General features: G+C 44.3%; 1 long non-coding RNA gene across 1 annotated transcript in view; it reads left to right on the forward strand.

Moving 5' to 3' along the window:
- The window catches only part of LOC139788709 (uncharacterized), a 32,331-nt gene that overhangs the window by 11,051 nt on the left and 5,215 nt on the right, over nucleotides 1-16,065 (forward strand). The window contains exon 3 of the long non-coding RNA XR_011722918.1: nucleotides 13,244-13,398. This is a non-coding gene — a long non-coding RNA (uncharacterized lncRNA). The remainder of the gene's footprint in view (nucleotides 1-13,243; nucleotides 13,399-16,065) is intronic.

A 16,065-nucleotide genomic window follows, 5' to 3' on the forward strand; every position in this document is an offset into this window, starting at 1 on the left:
CCCTTTCTTTTTTGTTTTTTTTTCCTCCTTTAAGTCAAATTGAAGCACAGGGCCTGGGAGCTAACATGCTGAGTTGATGTAAAATTGATTTCTTAACCTTATTTTCGCAAGGTTGAGAGGAAGCAAGCAAAAACAGGTAGACAATAACATGTCTTTCCTCCCCAAATCCAGCTCCTGGATTCCATGGGTTGAATTTAAGATGATTAACTGCATCCAGGAGGCTGTGCATCATTTGACAACCAAGAGCTCAAAGTTCAGTCCTAGGGCAAGGATTAGCTACCAAAGGCATCAGGACAGAGCCCCCAGCAAGTTATTTAATCCCCCCCAAAGCCTCATCACCTTTATCCAAATAGTTTGAGCCTTCTTCTATGGCAGCTGTTTGGTTCCTTGCTTCAAGACAGTTTGGGTTCTTTTATTCCCCTTTTCTCCCCCACTAACTAAATCACTTTGGGCATTTCACACTGAACACATAGATAGTCTCTAAAATATCAACTGCTTTATCCCTAGGAGCCCCCTAGGAGTTGCTTTTTGTAATGGATTAACTATGACAGGGACTGCAGTCCCACAGTTTTTAAAATATACAATAAGTATATTACATACTTTTAAAGCTATAAATAAGATTTTTACACAACCCATGGGGATTTTCCATTAAAACTTCATAAATCACATTGTACATTATCCGTTTTAATCCTCAGCCTTGCAGTGCTAGACACCAGAAAATATATTTAACCCTGTACAAAATTCATGATAAGCACATATAAAGAATGTTAACGAGAGCTTTTTATGTGCTCAGTATTTTCTTACCCTGATGCATTTACTTTCTTTTTTTTTTTTTTTTTTTTTTTGCAATTATTTGTAATAGCAGCAGTTATCTCTCAGCCCCCCTTAAAACTGGAAGCCCAGGTGCTCTGCTGAGAGTAGGTCCTGCACAGAGCAGCAGAATTGGCTTGGATGCCCTCTGAATATTTTGGGAAGGGAACAAAAAGGCTTGAAGAGTCTCCAAAGTTGTGTCACTAACGTTGTCAGTTTAAAGCTTTCAAGACTTACTGAGATGAGGATTCAGTAAGATGCAGCTGTTAGGGTGTGGGTTGGGGTTTTTTTGACTCACATATGTGGTTTTTCCTCTGTTGACTAGAAGCTGAAGGAGATGTATTTATTCCCATCATATATATATATACCTAATTTGAAATTCATAGCCATTTCAGTAAGATAAAACTGGAATTGCCTGTGCCCTGGTGTCTGTTTCATCAGACAAAGTGAAAGCAGAGGACCTTAATGAGGTGCTCTAAGAGATCTGTTGTTATCTCTGTGATTATGGAGACATTCAGTGAACCTGCTTTTTGTCTTTTCAACAGCCCAGCAGATGTGTTTTGCCATTTACTGACATAAAACAGAACAGAAACACCAAGCTTCCCCTCTGCACTGTGGGTACCCTGCAATGAGAACTACTTTTCCTTCTTGTAGAAGGTCTTGACAGCTTGGTCCTGCTTCCCCTCTCCATCCCCTCCCTTCCCAACCCATCTTCTGGCCTTTCTCAGCAGCCCAGTTTCTCCATGCATCTTTTTGTCTTTGCAAAGAGCCCTTGGAGGCATCTGAAAATCCCCTCCACCTCCTTCCTCCTGCTCCCCACACCCCTGTGACAGCACCCAGTGCAATTTTCTCACATCTGTGATCCCAAGCAAGACTTTGGCCCCACTTTTGAAGCTCTGTGATTTCGGGTGGCTGGGGAAGCCTTATCTCAGGTCTGCTCTCCCAGCTTGCACAGACCTGAGTTAGCTCTGAACTTCCTCCTGGGACACCAGTGACAGCATCCACACACACAGCAAGGTCCTTACAGAGCTCTTTGGTCCTTCTTGCCTCCTGCACTCCCTTTGAACAGCTCAGGGGGTTATGCAGCCAGAGGATGAGCAGCAAAATGAGACTTTGTTGGGCTTTGCTGCCTTGGTCAGGGTCGGGTGGCTCTCCCCACAAAATCCAAAAGCCTGGCCAGAACTGTGACATCTTCTTCACACAGAATGAATGTCACGTGAATGATGGTGGAAACAGTTCTTCTGCAGGTGGCTTCAAGGTCTTTCTTTGGGTTGAGCTTTCCAAGTGTCAGTAAAGGGGGTGAAGGTGTAGTGAGGGTGTAAGTGATGACAGCAGCTGCCTGGCTGGGCCTGCTCAGAACACTCAGAAGAATTCGTGTCACGTTGTACTTGTCACCCCAGCTCCCTGCTGATGGGTTGTAGCTGTTCTGAGCTCTTCTCGTGCATTTGGGCTGTAAGCTCTTTAAAACAGGACCAGCTCTGCCCTCTTGGAAGAGTGGGAAGGAAAGATGGCTGCAAAGGACACGTGGCTGCAATCTTCCAGTGCAACCTCATCACCTGCGTGGTGACAAGAGGAGCAAACACCTTGAGTGTGGTTGGTGTTGAGGCAGACACCACAGAGCAGATCATGGCCATGTTCTTGAACACCAGGAGGCTTCTCAAACACTGGAACAGGCAGTGCAGCTGCCTCCCTGCCAGGAGCCACTGGCAATCTGACTGAATTACCAGAGCCCTTCAGGTTTTGCAGCAGGGGCTGGGGGGAGGTTGTAGAAGAGCTGCCGGGGAGACAAAACACCATCTGGAGTTTGCTTGAGAGGCTCTGAGAAACAAGCAGCTCTGATGAGCTTAGTGCTGGCCCAGCCAAAATAATAACTCAGGCTTGGAAAGTGCAGTTAAGGAGGAAGGCAGGAGGAGCTGCTTGTTTTACAGGTGTGTTGGAGGACAGGCTAAGTCCATAACCAAGCATGGCAGCCCAGATGCCGGGGTGATGGGTGGGGTAGATCCTGCCCTGATTTAGATAGCAGGGGTGGACTTGCACGATTATCCTCAGCAGAATGGCAAATCCTGCTTTGACTGGTTCTGGCAGGAAAGCATCCCTCTATCTGATCATGTAAATGAGGGGGTTTTTTCTCACCAAATGCAAACAAGATGGAGATTATACCAGTGAAGTTCATTAAGAACTGACAAGCAGAACCATGCTAATGGGGACTATGCTGATACCTGTCTGAGACAACCTGCAGTCCAAAGATGAGATGCAGTCTAGAGATGAAAGCAGCAGCAGAGTTGTGGAGCCATGGGTTGTTCTTTTGCTTGAAAGTGAGAAGCTAAGGTAAGGACAGAACCTGTTTGTGCCTGGGTTTGGGAGGAATTCTTACGTCCTGATCTGCAGTGCTTGCTGAACCAGAGTGGCAGCAGTCTGGGGCTGGGTACCCAAAATTGAGAAGTTTTTCTGTTGAGTTGTGCTCTCCCATCACAGGAGCAGGGTGGGATTCCAGTGTGGTGTAGGAGACAGCAGAGAAAGTGATGTCAGGAGATGCTGGTCTGTTAATCCAGAAAACATCATTTTTTAGAGACACATCTGCCTTAGCTGTGTGGAGCTGTGTGTCAGTTCTTGCTCACAGGTGAGAAGGTTGTTGGCAGGTGGTAGCCAGTTGCTATCAGACTGAGTGAACCACTGGCACTTGTGTGATGACATCTGCTCGTGCAGCCCACCAGAAGGTGCCAGATGCTGTCAGAGCTTCCAGTCAGGCATTTGTGTCCTGCAGTTTCCAGCTCTGGCTGAGGAGTGTTAAGAGGGGACAGTCCCACACTGCTGAGCAGGAGCTCATCTCAGGTAGGTGATCCCTGTGTGCCAGAGTCTGGGCTGATCCCAGGGAAACTTCCCAGCTCCAGAGCAACTTGAGGTCTTCTGACATCACTTCCATGTGTTTGGAGTTGTCCTCCCGTTGGACCCGTTTGTTGAGCACTGAAGTTTGGGGTATTATCTTCTGGTTTGTGTATCTCACAGAGTTAAGTGGGTTGGTTTGAGCTCTGCCCTCGTTAGCTCTCTCTTTGCTTCCATCAGCTCAAACTGGGAATTTGAAGTGGTTGTTACAACAACATTCATTGGTTGAAGAGGGACGAGTGCTGTCAGGCTATGTGGTGGTACCTGGCAGGGTTTTTTGGTGTCTTTGTGAAGGGACAGTCACTGATTCTCCCATTTTTTTCTTGCCCACAGTCTGAGAGTAAATGTATCTGAAAAATAAAAACATGCATAGGATGGAAAAGAGCAGCCACATGTCAGAATGTTTCATTAAGCAAGATCAGTCTACAGAGGAACCTCCAGTAGGATGAAACAGGGCACTAATAAAATGGGATTTTAAAAATCCTGCTGATGAAAAAGGATTTCTTTTTTGCTTTACCCTATGAAAAAAAAAGGTATTTACAGGCCTAAATGTGTGGGTATTGTTTCAACTTAAAACATGTTGAGCAAAACCATTTCATTTTATACACTGACATTCCAAAGGTCAGGAATTCCTGGGACAAGTGCAATATTTGAATGTATTGGTCAGATATTTGTGGCTCCTGGTGCAACATTTTCCCTCTGGGCTCTGCTGCAGGAAGCTAATATGGCTAATGAAGGACTTAGAGGGCTAATAAGCCCTAAATCAGGCTTCCCAGCCTTTTAATTACGCTGCATAATTATTGGAGCTTTGCCATCATCTTTTTAATCTGGTTGATTAATAGGTAGCTTAGTCAATCCACAGAGAAACCTATTTACATTTCACTGATGATTGACAATCAGCTAAAAAATGACAGAGGCATTGGCTGAGCAGGAGAAAAATGCCAGTTTGTGGCTGTGGGAAGCACATTTCTCAGGTCTGCCCATCTTCAGTGAGGGTTAAGCAGGGCTTCTTGCTTTTAGGTCAGGAGGAGCCCTGCCTGTCAGCCCCAGGCTCTTCACAGAGCATCCGAGACCACACTGAGCATCTGCAGAAGGGACAAGATGTTGGAGCAAGAGGCAGGAGCTGTGCTGAGCAAGGGAACCAGAGCTCTGCCCTGAATTTTCCAACAAAGCCAGGGGAGGGTGGGATGAGAAGAAGAGGGACAGGGCTGCCCAGCTCCAGGACTGCTGCTGTGCCACTGGGTCTGTGGTGGTGCTGGAGGAGGAAGCCTCTTCTCTTTTTAATTCTTAAATTATGATTCTTAAATCTCTTTAATTCTGAAATGACCAGTTTTTCTTTTTTTTCTTTTTTTTTTTTAAATGAATGCCTGTGCAGTTTGGAAGAATTCAGAGCAGGTTTTGACTAAGCCTGCTTTATTTATCCTCCTGAGTGGTGTAAGGAGGGAATGCTCTAGTTTTTCTCTGAGAGTTGTGGTGTGCTGCGAGATGCAAAGCCCATTGGAAATCTGTTTTTTGCCAGCAGTAGAACTTACTACTGCTTGTACCTTGATCCTTGGCTTTGATATTTCTGCTGAATTCATTTGAGCTGGGCTGCTTTGAGAAGATCTGCCCCATCTTTTTGAATGCTACTGTCTGCTTGCTGATTTGTATACATATTGAATTCCACTGTGAAATCACACCCGTTTCAGATTGTTGTGTGTGGCTGTTTAGGGATTGCAAGAGACTTAGCACGTTGTGATCAAAGAGATTAGGATTTTAATACCTTCTCCACCTGTATCCCTCTTCGTACGAAGCGTGCCAAGGTAATTACATCTTGGAAAATATTTTTGCTCTGAATAATTCAGTTGAAGTGGAACATTTTCTCTGGGCAATTTGCTGAGCTCTCCGCGATGCCTGGCTCATGGTGGGGCTGGGGTGACACTTCTGGCCTTGCTTTGGCCTTTTCACAGGGATGAAATTCAGCCTCCCAACTGCTCCCTAGGAGCTGGAAGGCTGTGGCACAAGCTCTGTTGTTCATTCTGGGCTCAGCCTGGTGAAAACCACTCAGCATTATTTTTGACTACTGCTCAGGCAAGCTGTTCTGGAGCAAAAAAACTTCAGCATGGGTATGTTTTAAAACATTGCCACTATGCATATGCACATATGCCATTTAAAAATTCCCTTTCCCAAGACATTTTTGGCAGTGAAAAGCCAACCACTGAGATGTTTGTAGGAAGCAAACAGAAGATGTGGGCACGCAGGCAGGGCTGAAATGTGGCTGGTTAACCATGGTGATGAGGAAAGGATGGAAAGTTCCTTTTGCATCTCCAGAGCTGGCCATCTCCGTGCTCTCCTACTGCCTTCTGACCTTTTATTTCATATTTTCACCCCTGGCTGAATGTCCCAAGTGTTCCCTGTCTCAGAACAAGGATTATGAAGTGGTAATCCCCTATTTGTGTAGCATCCAGTATCCATACATTTGAACATTATCAGCAGTAGGGCCAAGAGCTTCACACAGAACACTTTAACTCCTTGTCCAGGATGTTTTCAGAGCCTTTTGTTTGCTTCTCATCTTCTGACATTTGTTAAGGTGCAGATCCTCCAGTGCTTGTGTTGAGAGCACTCTCAAACACAGCATTTTTTCTGTGTCAAGAGTATTTTTTATTTGTGGTTCTGGCTCAACCCTTGGTTTTAACAGCTCTACAAATAACAGGTGGGACTTGAGATTTTCTATTCAAATGGAACGAAAATTCCAGATAAATATAATTGGCCTCCATAATAAAAATGCCTGTCAAGTGTCAGCCAGGAATGATTTATTTTGTTTTAAATGTCTCTATTATAAACCCTGGGTAGAAGAGGTTGTAACAGAACTGCTGACAGGCTCTTAGCTGAAGTGGCACAGGAACAACAGTATAATAAGTGTGACAGAGAAATAGATTTTTCCATGTACAGGATGTGTATGTTAGGAGAATAGGTTGGACCAAAATTACCACACCAAATTGATTAGATCATCGTGTAAGGAGAATTATAATTTTAGTGGTGGCTTTTTGACATGATCTTGACAACATAATTAACCTGGGAGATGTCGAGGCAATGGAAATAGAAAACTATGTAATTATTGGCAATAAAATATAAAAAGTGTTGCAGAAAAATAAAAAGCTTAATTTTTTGCCTTCCTAGCATATTATCATAATTGGACCTCTTAGACCATTGCCCCAAATCCCATTGCTGGCCTAAATTTGAAACCTTTTTTTTTTGAAGACTCATATTCTCTCCGTGGCCTTGCATGTTCTGAATTGCAGGCAGGCTAATCAGTGGTTTTTTACAACACCTTGTTAAATTACCCAGCTGTTTGGAGAATTAAGTGATGTATATTATTAAGGAAAAGGTGAAATTAGGTAAGCAATGCTCAGCAAAAAGGAAATTATATTACTCATAATTGATGCTCTTAATGGAAATGTGTCCGTAAAGTTGCAGCATGACTCAAGTTACTGCTTCTGGCAGCTGAAGTATGGAGCTTTTAATTACTCTGATTTAAGTCAGATAATGGATTCATGTATAGGATATTCTTATTTTTTGTTGTTTATCTCTGCTCAGCATTGTAATTTTAGAGAGCATCTTCATAAACCTGCCTATGGCTGGATAAATACCTCTTAATGCTCTCTGCACATGCTATACACAGGGCATTTGTTGGTCAGAAAGTTGAGCAAATAACTGTCCCAAATGACTGTTTTCACCCTCCACTGCAGGGTCTCCATAGGGAGGGACAGGTAATATTTCCATTTCCCTGTTAACCCTGCAGTTATCTCCAATCACCAATATTCAGGTGGGAATTTGCAGTGTCCTCCATCTGTTTTGCCCAGCTCTGATGGAAGAGAATCCAGCAGATCCAGATCAATAAGTCAGGACTGTATGGGCCACGCAAACTTCTGGGTTTGGATTCAGAGATATTTGGCAGCAGGTTTGCCAGGGCACCTGAGTTCTGCAGCATTTTCAGCTCTCAGAGGTGCTGGAGGTTGTAAAACCCATGTGGCAGACAGCACTGAGAGCTGCCACATCTTGCCCCTGGGTAAACCCCATCTCTGGAGGCTGTAGAGAAGGGAAGTTGAATTTTCATCCTACAAATTCCTCCCTGTGTGTTGGGGACAGAGGGCACTGTGCCATCCCCACTCACCCTCCAAGTCACAGCCCCTCTGCTGCTGAGGAACTCCATCTGGGACACCTCCAGAGCAGTGACACTGAACCCTTGGTGTTTGACCTTGGTGTTTGACCTTGGTGTTTAACCTTGGTGTTTAACCTTGGTGTTTGACCTTGGTGTTTGACCTTGGTGTTTGACCTTTGTGTTTAACCTTGGTGTTTGACCTTGGTGTTTGACCTTACTATTTAACCTTGGTGTTTAACCTTAGTGTTTAACCTTGGTGTTTAACCTTATTATTTAACCTTTGTGTTTAACCTTAGTGTTTAACACCTCCTTAGCTTAGCAGCTCAAGAGAAAGTCTTTCCCAGTGCTACAAAATGGGTAAGGTGGATCTTCTGATCTGCTCCTGAACATGACCTTGATTAAAAAGGATTTATCCTCTCTTTCTTGTCCCAGCTCAGGTTCTTGCTGTTCTCCCTGGCCTTTGGGGAAGGAGGGAGGCAAGGCCAGTGCAGTTGTGCTGGTGGTTGGGTAGAGGAGAACATGGAACCTGTAAGAACAACCAGCTGATGGCAGCCTTCACTCTATGAGAAGTTGTAATGCAAACTTAATCAGCTTGAAAAGTGCTTGGAGCACAATATATGCCACCTCTTCAGCCTATAAATAATTGGGACTGACTAGGCTGGCTATTTTTTAATCATGAGCACAGGGGGAAGTTAACTAGTGCATGGAGCTGCAGAATCCACTGCCCTCAGTTGGTTTTGCTCTGGTCCTTCTCCCAGTGTCAGGATGCTCTGAACACCCCTGCACACCTGGCTTTGCCTTTTATCCATGGCCCCTGTTCCCCTCCTGAAGAGTGTGATACCCTTCAGGATGAAAACAACTCATTGTGTGTGTCTGGAACTGTGATTACTGCTGCTAATGACTGCTGGACCCAGTCTGTCTTCTTTTATCTATTTTTTTAACCATTTTGTTGCTTCCCACACCTGCAGAAGGTGGTTGTGAAGCTTGAGAACACGGGGTGGAAAAGGCTGCCCTGTGGGCAGAGCTTTTTGGAGCATCTCCCACAATAGGACCCGACCTCTTACCACTCTTGGGCTTATTTAATAAAAATCAGTGTGGGATGAGGCACTGAGTGATGCTGTTAGCAGCTGGCATGCTTTGTGTATGAACAATCAGCAACTGTTGGCTTTTAAAGAAATAGAATTGGGAAATAAAAGCTGTTGCAAAATGGGCTCTTCTGGAAGTCATTCCATTTTCCTTGGCAGGATCTGCCCTTCCTCTTTTTCTTCCAGTGTTCATGGGATGAGTCCAGAAGGCAAAGCAGATCTTTTCCTCTCAGTTTTTAGGGAAGCAATGCCCCCATGCTTCCATTTCATCTCCCTTCCCTTCCTAGCCCTGCAGGGAGAGGTAAGCTGGGTGGCACCAGGAGCAATCCCACACCCTCCCTAAAGGGATGGGATGAAGGATCCAATTATTTTTGCCTGGTTTTGCAGCCCTGCCAGTCCCAGCTGCCATGCTGGGCTCCAGCCTCTCTGCCTTTGACAGCAGCAGCAAGAGAAAGAGGCACCTGGGGAGCTGGAAATAGAGCTGAACGCTGAATTTTAGAGGTGTTAGCAGGAATGAGAAGGTGAGGGGGTGGAAGGAAGACATCACAGAGCCTCTCATTAGGTATTGACATGATATTACCATCAAAAATGTGGTTAGGGAGGGAAAGATTTAATAAAAATGTGTGTGAGATACACAAAAATAAGCATTTACACATGTTTGAACGCGTCCCTGTCTTTTGGGTGGGTGAACTGCATGTATTATTGTAAGGGGGAGTCATCTATAAATATATTTTGTAGTCTATCTGCATGCATTTTTCAATCCATAAATCACGTTTTCAGTGATCTGTAGTACAGCTGAATATTTGTGATAAATGCAACTTTCAAGCGATGATTTCTAAATCAAAATGAAGCATTTAAAATTCACTGGCAGCTTTTATAAATCAGTGACCCAAGATGTAAAATCCCAAGCACTGGGGTGTGTGTATTTTTAATTTAACTTTGTAAATCACAGTGGTAGGAGGCAAGAGAGGGAGAAAGATCCTGTTTGGTAAATGTTTATTTGTAGAGGTGCCCTTCCCTCAGCTGAGCCTGAATTTAACTAGAAAAAGCCTGATTAACGTGGTTTTATTTTGGCTTTTTCTGTTCTGTTTCCATCTTGTAAATGGTTTGGTGGTGGTTCAACAAACCAGTGGGGTTGGGTTTAAAAAGGGAGATGCTGAGAAAATCTCAGGTCTGCTTTAGTTCTTCCTTAAATCAGCTTCCTCAAGACCAGAACTGGAGGTGGAAGCAGGGTTGGGCTCTTTCCAAAAACACTCCAGGTTCTGCAAGAATATTAGAATTAATATTCAGCAATTTAAATAGAGGAGCTCCACAAACAAAGGACAGATCAGTGTCACTATTAATTAAGCAAGCAAATAAGTGCCATGATTGGAAAAACTGGCCAAAATTCTTCTTCTGTGCCAATATTTAGGCACAGAGTATGGAAACTCAAGCTTAAGTTGCATCATAGGAAGGCTCTGTGATAAAATAGTTCTGGGTATTTCTGAGTAGCATTTTAACAAGATGTATACTGAGATTGGCAGCTGCTTTCCCTGCATATGCTGGGGAAAATTCAAAGGGTTTGGAGGTTCATTTCAAATATTCTAGTTTGTCCTTGGCTTATTTGAAGTGTGAGAATTTTTGAGGCTTCTAAAACTGAGTTGTAAATTTACCAGATCTTGTCAGAAGATGCTGCAGTTTCCACCTCTCCCCTCGTTTCAAACTAATTGGCACAAAGAAATGACCAAAGATGACAAGAAGCTTGACACAAAGACAACACTAAAAGTCCATTTTCATTTCAGATTTGGTTTCATTTCTGAGCCTGGAACTGGATTTGTTTAGTTTCACATCAATACTGAGCCACTCCACAATGTGCCACTCTAGGGGAGTGAATATCATCCCTTTTTGCCTGAAATTCTCTTTATTTCTCACAAGCTGACTTTGGGCAGGGGCTGTTGTGTTGAAATGTTAGGTTTAATTATCTTGAAATAAGAACAACAGAGATGAGATGTTACCAACCTGTTACCCACCTTGGGCTCTAAATTTGGATTACAAAGCTGGGGACTTCCTCAGTTCAGGTTGCCTCCTGGAAATGCACAGTTTCCAGAACAGGCAAAATAAATCCTTATTGGTGCATGGGGGTATTTCTAAGAGCTTCAAATAGATGCATCTCAAGTGGGTTATTTAATAAATAAGACAGCACAGTCCTTGCAAGCCCTGTTGCTGGTGGCACCTGGAGATGTTTCTCCATGACGTTGTCTCCTGTGCTGCTGTTGCACAGCACTGGGCTAAATCAGGGCTGGATGGACCCTTTGGGCCCTTTGGCCAAACAAAACCATTTTAATAGCTCTCTAAAGCACTAAACTTAAAGGAACTGGGGCTGCCCTGGAGGAGGGCAGCAATATTGCCACTTCAACATTGCTGGTCCTCGTTTTGAGCCAATCTGCCCAATCCAGATGGTGTCTTTTACACCTCCTCTTCACCAGCTCGGGTGTATCCAAGCACATTCCCCCTTGTCATCCTTCCTGGCTTTGACAAGGCTCAAACCCTGGGTTGTTTTTTGTTTTTTTTTTTCTGTGAGTAGGTCTTGCCAGTGCAGATGGGCGAGATGTGTTTTGAAAGGCCCAGAGATGGCAATTAGTGCTGCTTGAAATTAATGGCTGTGGTGATTAAGTGGAGCAAAGGAGGCAACAGGAAAATAACCTGCTTCAGAAAAAGTCAGGTTGGGCTTTAACCATCCCTGATTATTTTGTTTGAAATGTTGTCAGGAGGCAGATTAAAGGTCAATTTGGAAGATGGAGGGGGATTTTAATTGTGTTTCTGGTAGCCCCCGGGGCTCGGTGCCTACCAAAGGATCCTGGAAAATAGGGCAATGACATTTTTTGCTGGTGTCAGGTGCTGGCATTACTGTTAAGAGCAGTGAACTTTAGGTTCTGCTCTCCTAAAGGTTGTGTTCCCTGGTTTGTTCCCCATTTGCAAGGAGCTGTTCTCTTGGAGTGTGATATCCTGAGGCCCTAAGCAAGAAGCAGCAGTGCCCCAACCCTGGGCTGGAGGCAAGACTGGTGATGGAGGATTCCTTCTGTCTCTTGGCCCAGGGAAGAGGCAGCATCTAGAAAGATTGTGTGATTGCATTCAAGTCATCAGAGGGTGGAGATGGCACTAAAATCTGGCAGAATTGTGTCAACCCTGCAAAGCATCTGGGGGCATTAGCAGTTGTGAATGCTCAGGTCTGAAATCAGGGATGCTGCAATGAAAGGGAGCAGAAGGAGAGAAATGTTCTGGGTTTCAAAACCTTAAGGTGTAAATGAAGTTTTCAGGCCTTTTTTCTGCTGACTCTTAGTGGCTGTCATGTGTCTAAAAATAAAAAAAAAAAATGGAGGGAAGCTTTCAGCAAGGCTTTGTGAGGCTCCAATGTGTGGATGCATTGAACTGGCAAGGCAGGTTCTGAATCTGAGGAGATCTGGGGGCATAATGAAGGATGGCACAGTGGCCTTTGCCCCTGGATGGTTCAGTGCAAAGTGCCTGAAACCAGACTTGAAATTGTAGAGGGACTGAGAAAGTCTCAGGGCTGCATTTCTGCTCCCTCTGCTCATCCTTTATCCTTCCCTACAACCACACCACTCAAGTTTCCTCTCTCCAAAACAGCACGAGGGAGAATCCCAGAAGCTCTGTCAGCCTTAGAGTGAAAAAGTTTTTCCTCATATTAAGGAGCTTCACAGGCTTGTAGAATCTTTCAGGTTGGAGAGGACCCTTGAAATGCTTGAGTCATCCTGCTCTACATCATCCCTGCCCTACAGAGCTCTCCCAGGTTCTTCCTGCCTTCCAGTTTCTCTCTGCTGCCCCTTGTCCTGCCCCAGGGCAGCACTGAAGAGAGAACTGGCTCAGGTAGCTGCATTTGCCCAAATTTCTCCCTTCCCAATGGATTCCATTCACCTCCACAGACATTTTTCCCCAATCTGTGTAATTTTTACAAGGCATGGTGTGTCTTTTCCCCCTCTTTCAATCGTGTAATTTGAAAAACTGAACAAAACTGTTGAGCACCCTCATCCTGCAGGGTCAGTGGGATCAGCCAGTGAAAGATGGCTCAGAAGCCTGGTATTTATGTTATATTTAGTGGATTAGATTATCAGAGTCAGGTTGCTCTGCTATGCTAAAAGAGTACAGGCATTGAGGGGAAAGGAAATTATTTTTATCAGCTTAATTTCTGTAATAAGTTTCCTGTGATTTCTGGTCGTTTTTTTTTTTTTTTTTTCCTGCTGCTGCAGTGGGGGCTTAATTTGAAAGAAAGGTTGACTTTGAATGGTAGGTAATGCTTATCTTTTGTGGGGTTTGTTTTCTTATACAGGGTACAAAGGAGGAAGGGAAGAAGAAATGCATCTGGGCTTAAATCCAATTGGATCACTGTCAACCCCATCCAGCTGAGAAGGGAAAAGACAGAGGTATTGATGGTCGCTGGAATGAGACAGAACAAAAGACAACCACCTGAGCAGGAAAGAAAAGGTACTCTTTTAAATTGCTTGTGTTATTATTCTGATCTTTCAGAGCTTCCTGCATCCTCCTGGATGCCAAGTAATCCCCCCTCTTTCTTCTTTTACCTTTTTGCCTCAAGGACTTCAATAATTATTATGTTTTAAAATCCAAATTCAAGAGTACTCCTTTCGTCCTTCTCCATCATCCTTCATCACAAGCCAAGTGGCAGATTTTTATACCTTTGTAACCTGCAAAAAACCTGCTGCTCTCCCCCTTTTCATGATCTGGAAGATGCAAAGCTCTGGAGCTGGGGGCTTTTGGTTGTGTTGAAGAAAAGGTCCCTCGGTTACTTCCATTTGTCTGCTGTGTTACATTTTCTGTCCTTTGCCTTATTGATATTTTTTCTGGCATTGTACCACCTCAGCTCACATGTTAGAGTGGAAACATAGTTTTTATTTCCTTGCACTGTGCTCAATGAGTCACCAACCACAGAAAACTTTGATTATTAGCTGACCTAGCTAACAAGATGCAACCAACCAGAGGTAGGTCCAGCTGGCAAGGTGGTGCCTGAGGGACCTCCTGCAGCCCAAGCCAACCTGTGTGATGGTTGGTTAGATCATTTCAGTCCAGACAACAAGTATCAGAAGTCCTTCCATGTTTTGCTGGAATCTCCCAAAGTAGAAAGTTGTCTGGAGAGAGGTACAGTCTTGATTCTTCCCTTCTGTCTGTCTGTGAAACAACAACCTATCCCAGTGCAACAAAACCCACAGCTCTAGAACACAGAAGCACAGGTATAGCTATAAGCTTAACTCTAGCTTGTACTGATGGATCCTGAGCACACCTCAAAGTACTTCAATCAGTAAAAAGTTCTGCATGGAAATTTCCCTCCTGTGGGTTTAACTGTTGGCTGGTTATGAGTCTTTGCCTTGATTCACCAGATTCTGTGTAATGGAAGAATTTGCTTTCCTTTCTGATCAAGGCTCAGTGTTTTACTTAGGGAAGTCTCTCAACTGAAAGGTGCTGTGCAGAAGTGTAAAGTATTGTTTGTATTTCTCTAAAGCATGTTGCCCATAACTCACATCAAACGTAGTTTATGAAACATGTTAGCTGTGCAGTTTTCATTTTGCATCCTTATTTATTAATGCCTTTTCAGAGCACTTTAGATAAGTATTTGGAAACCTAGTTAGAGGAAAGTCATATTTTGCACATTTCACTTTAACTGGGAAGAACATTGTTTTCTGATTTTAATCATAAAAATGAAATGCTCCTAATAGAGCGGAGAAACCCAATTTCCTCCAGAAGCATTTGCAGCCTGATCTGGCTCAGATATTCCTATGATCACAGGAAAGTAATATCTTGGGCATGAGAAAATATTCTGCAGTATCCCTGAGACAAATATAGCTGTACTGGACAATTATGTGTTTAGCATCATTGACTTTCAACTGGGTGGCTGAGAGACTCTTTGCTGCCCATTGCCACTGCTTAACCTTCAGAGCACAGAGCTGCTTCATTCTGGGTGGAGCAGAGGGGAGGAAGGCAGCTGAAAAACATACCCAGAGCACAAGGAAGGTTTCCTGGTGGCTCTGCTGTGTTGAGTCAACATTTGCATATTGCTCCTTCCCTCCTCTTCCCAATTCTTGCCCCCTGAGCAGGCTCCGAGGGGACAAAGAGTGGAAGTGCAGAGCCAGAGCTCAGGGATGGACTTTGGCCTCAGCTCTGTGACAAAGTCCAACCATGCCAGTTCTTTGCTAGGACTGCTCTTAAATATAAACCAAAGAGGAGTGGGTGAGGTGGGGTTATCAGCCTGGCTTCACACTACAGCAGAGCCAGACTTCATTCCCAAGGCTGTGGAAGGATCAGCTCAGCAGGTGGAGGTGAGCAGGGTGCTTAATGAAGAATACTGATTTCTCATTTTCCCCTGGATTGAATTCTTTTGTTCTCCTGAACGTTTGTCATTCCTGGCCTCCCCTGAAGGTGTTTGTGCCAGAGCCTGGGCTGGCATCATCCAGCAGATGGGATTTACAGGAGGGCACATCCTATATCAAAACAGACTGGGAGGAGAAGGGATGCTGCTCAGCAAAGAGTCAGGCACAGCAGCCTTGATTGTTTCTTAAGGGTTTAGACTGAAACTCAACAATGCCATTCATTAAATTTCTGTGACCTATTCTCTGACCATTATGTTGACACCTGTTGATAAACTTGCTGCTGGAAGTGACCCTTCCTTTCCCAGCTGCCACCTCCTGAACCATCCCCGGACACAAGGGCTGGAGAAAGCAGAAGCCCCGTGTGGCACTGAGCAGCAGGTTGTTGGATTGTGAGCAACAGATTTTTCCCTTTCTCTCCCCCTCCCCACAGGGTTTTGCACCAATCTGAACGAGCATCAGTTGATTTTTCAATATATATGCAAACAAATCACAGCAAGTGATTTCATGGTCACTGCTACCAGAGTTCATTTGGAGAGCAGGGGGATCAAACCTAAAATGATCTTGGAGCTGTAACTGCTGAAGGATTAGGAAGCTTATGAGAGGGCTGGATGTTGCATTCTGGGATCAGAAGCAGCCAGAAAGCACTTGAGGCAAGGCTTTCAAAAATGCACAAGTACATTTAGGAGCCTTTGACTTGCTGTTAGAGCCATGGAAGGTTTTTCCACCTGTGATTTTTTTCCTGGCAGGGAGTACAAGTGTGCAGGCACAGAGA

The sequence above is a fragment of the Heliangelus exortis genome, chromosome 30, assembly GCF_036169615.1.
Source record: "Heliangelus exortis chromosome 30, bHelExo1.hap1, whole genome shotgun sequence".
NCBI classification, from domain to species: Eukaryota; Metazoa; Chordata; class Aves; order Apodiformes; family Trochilidae; genus Heliangelus; species Heliangelus exortis.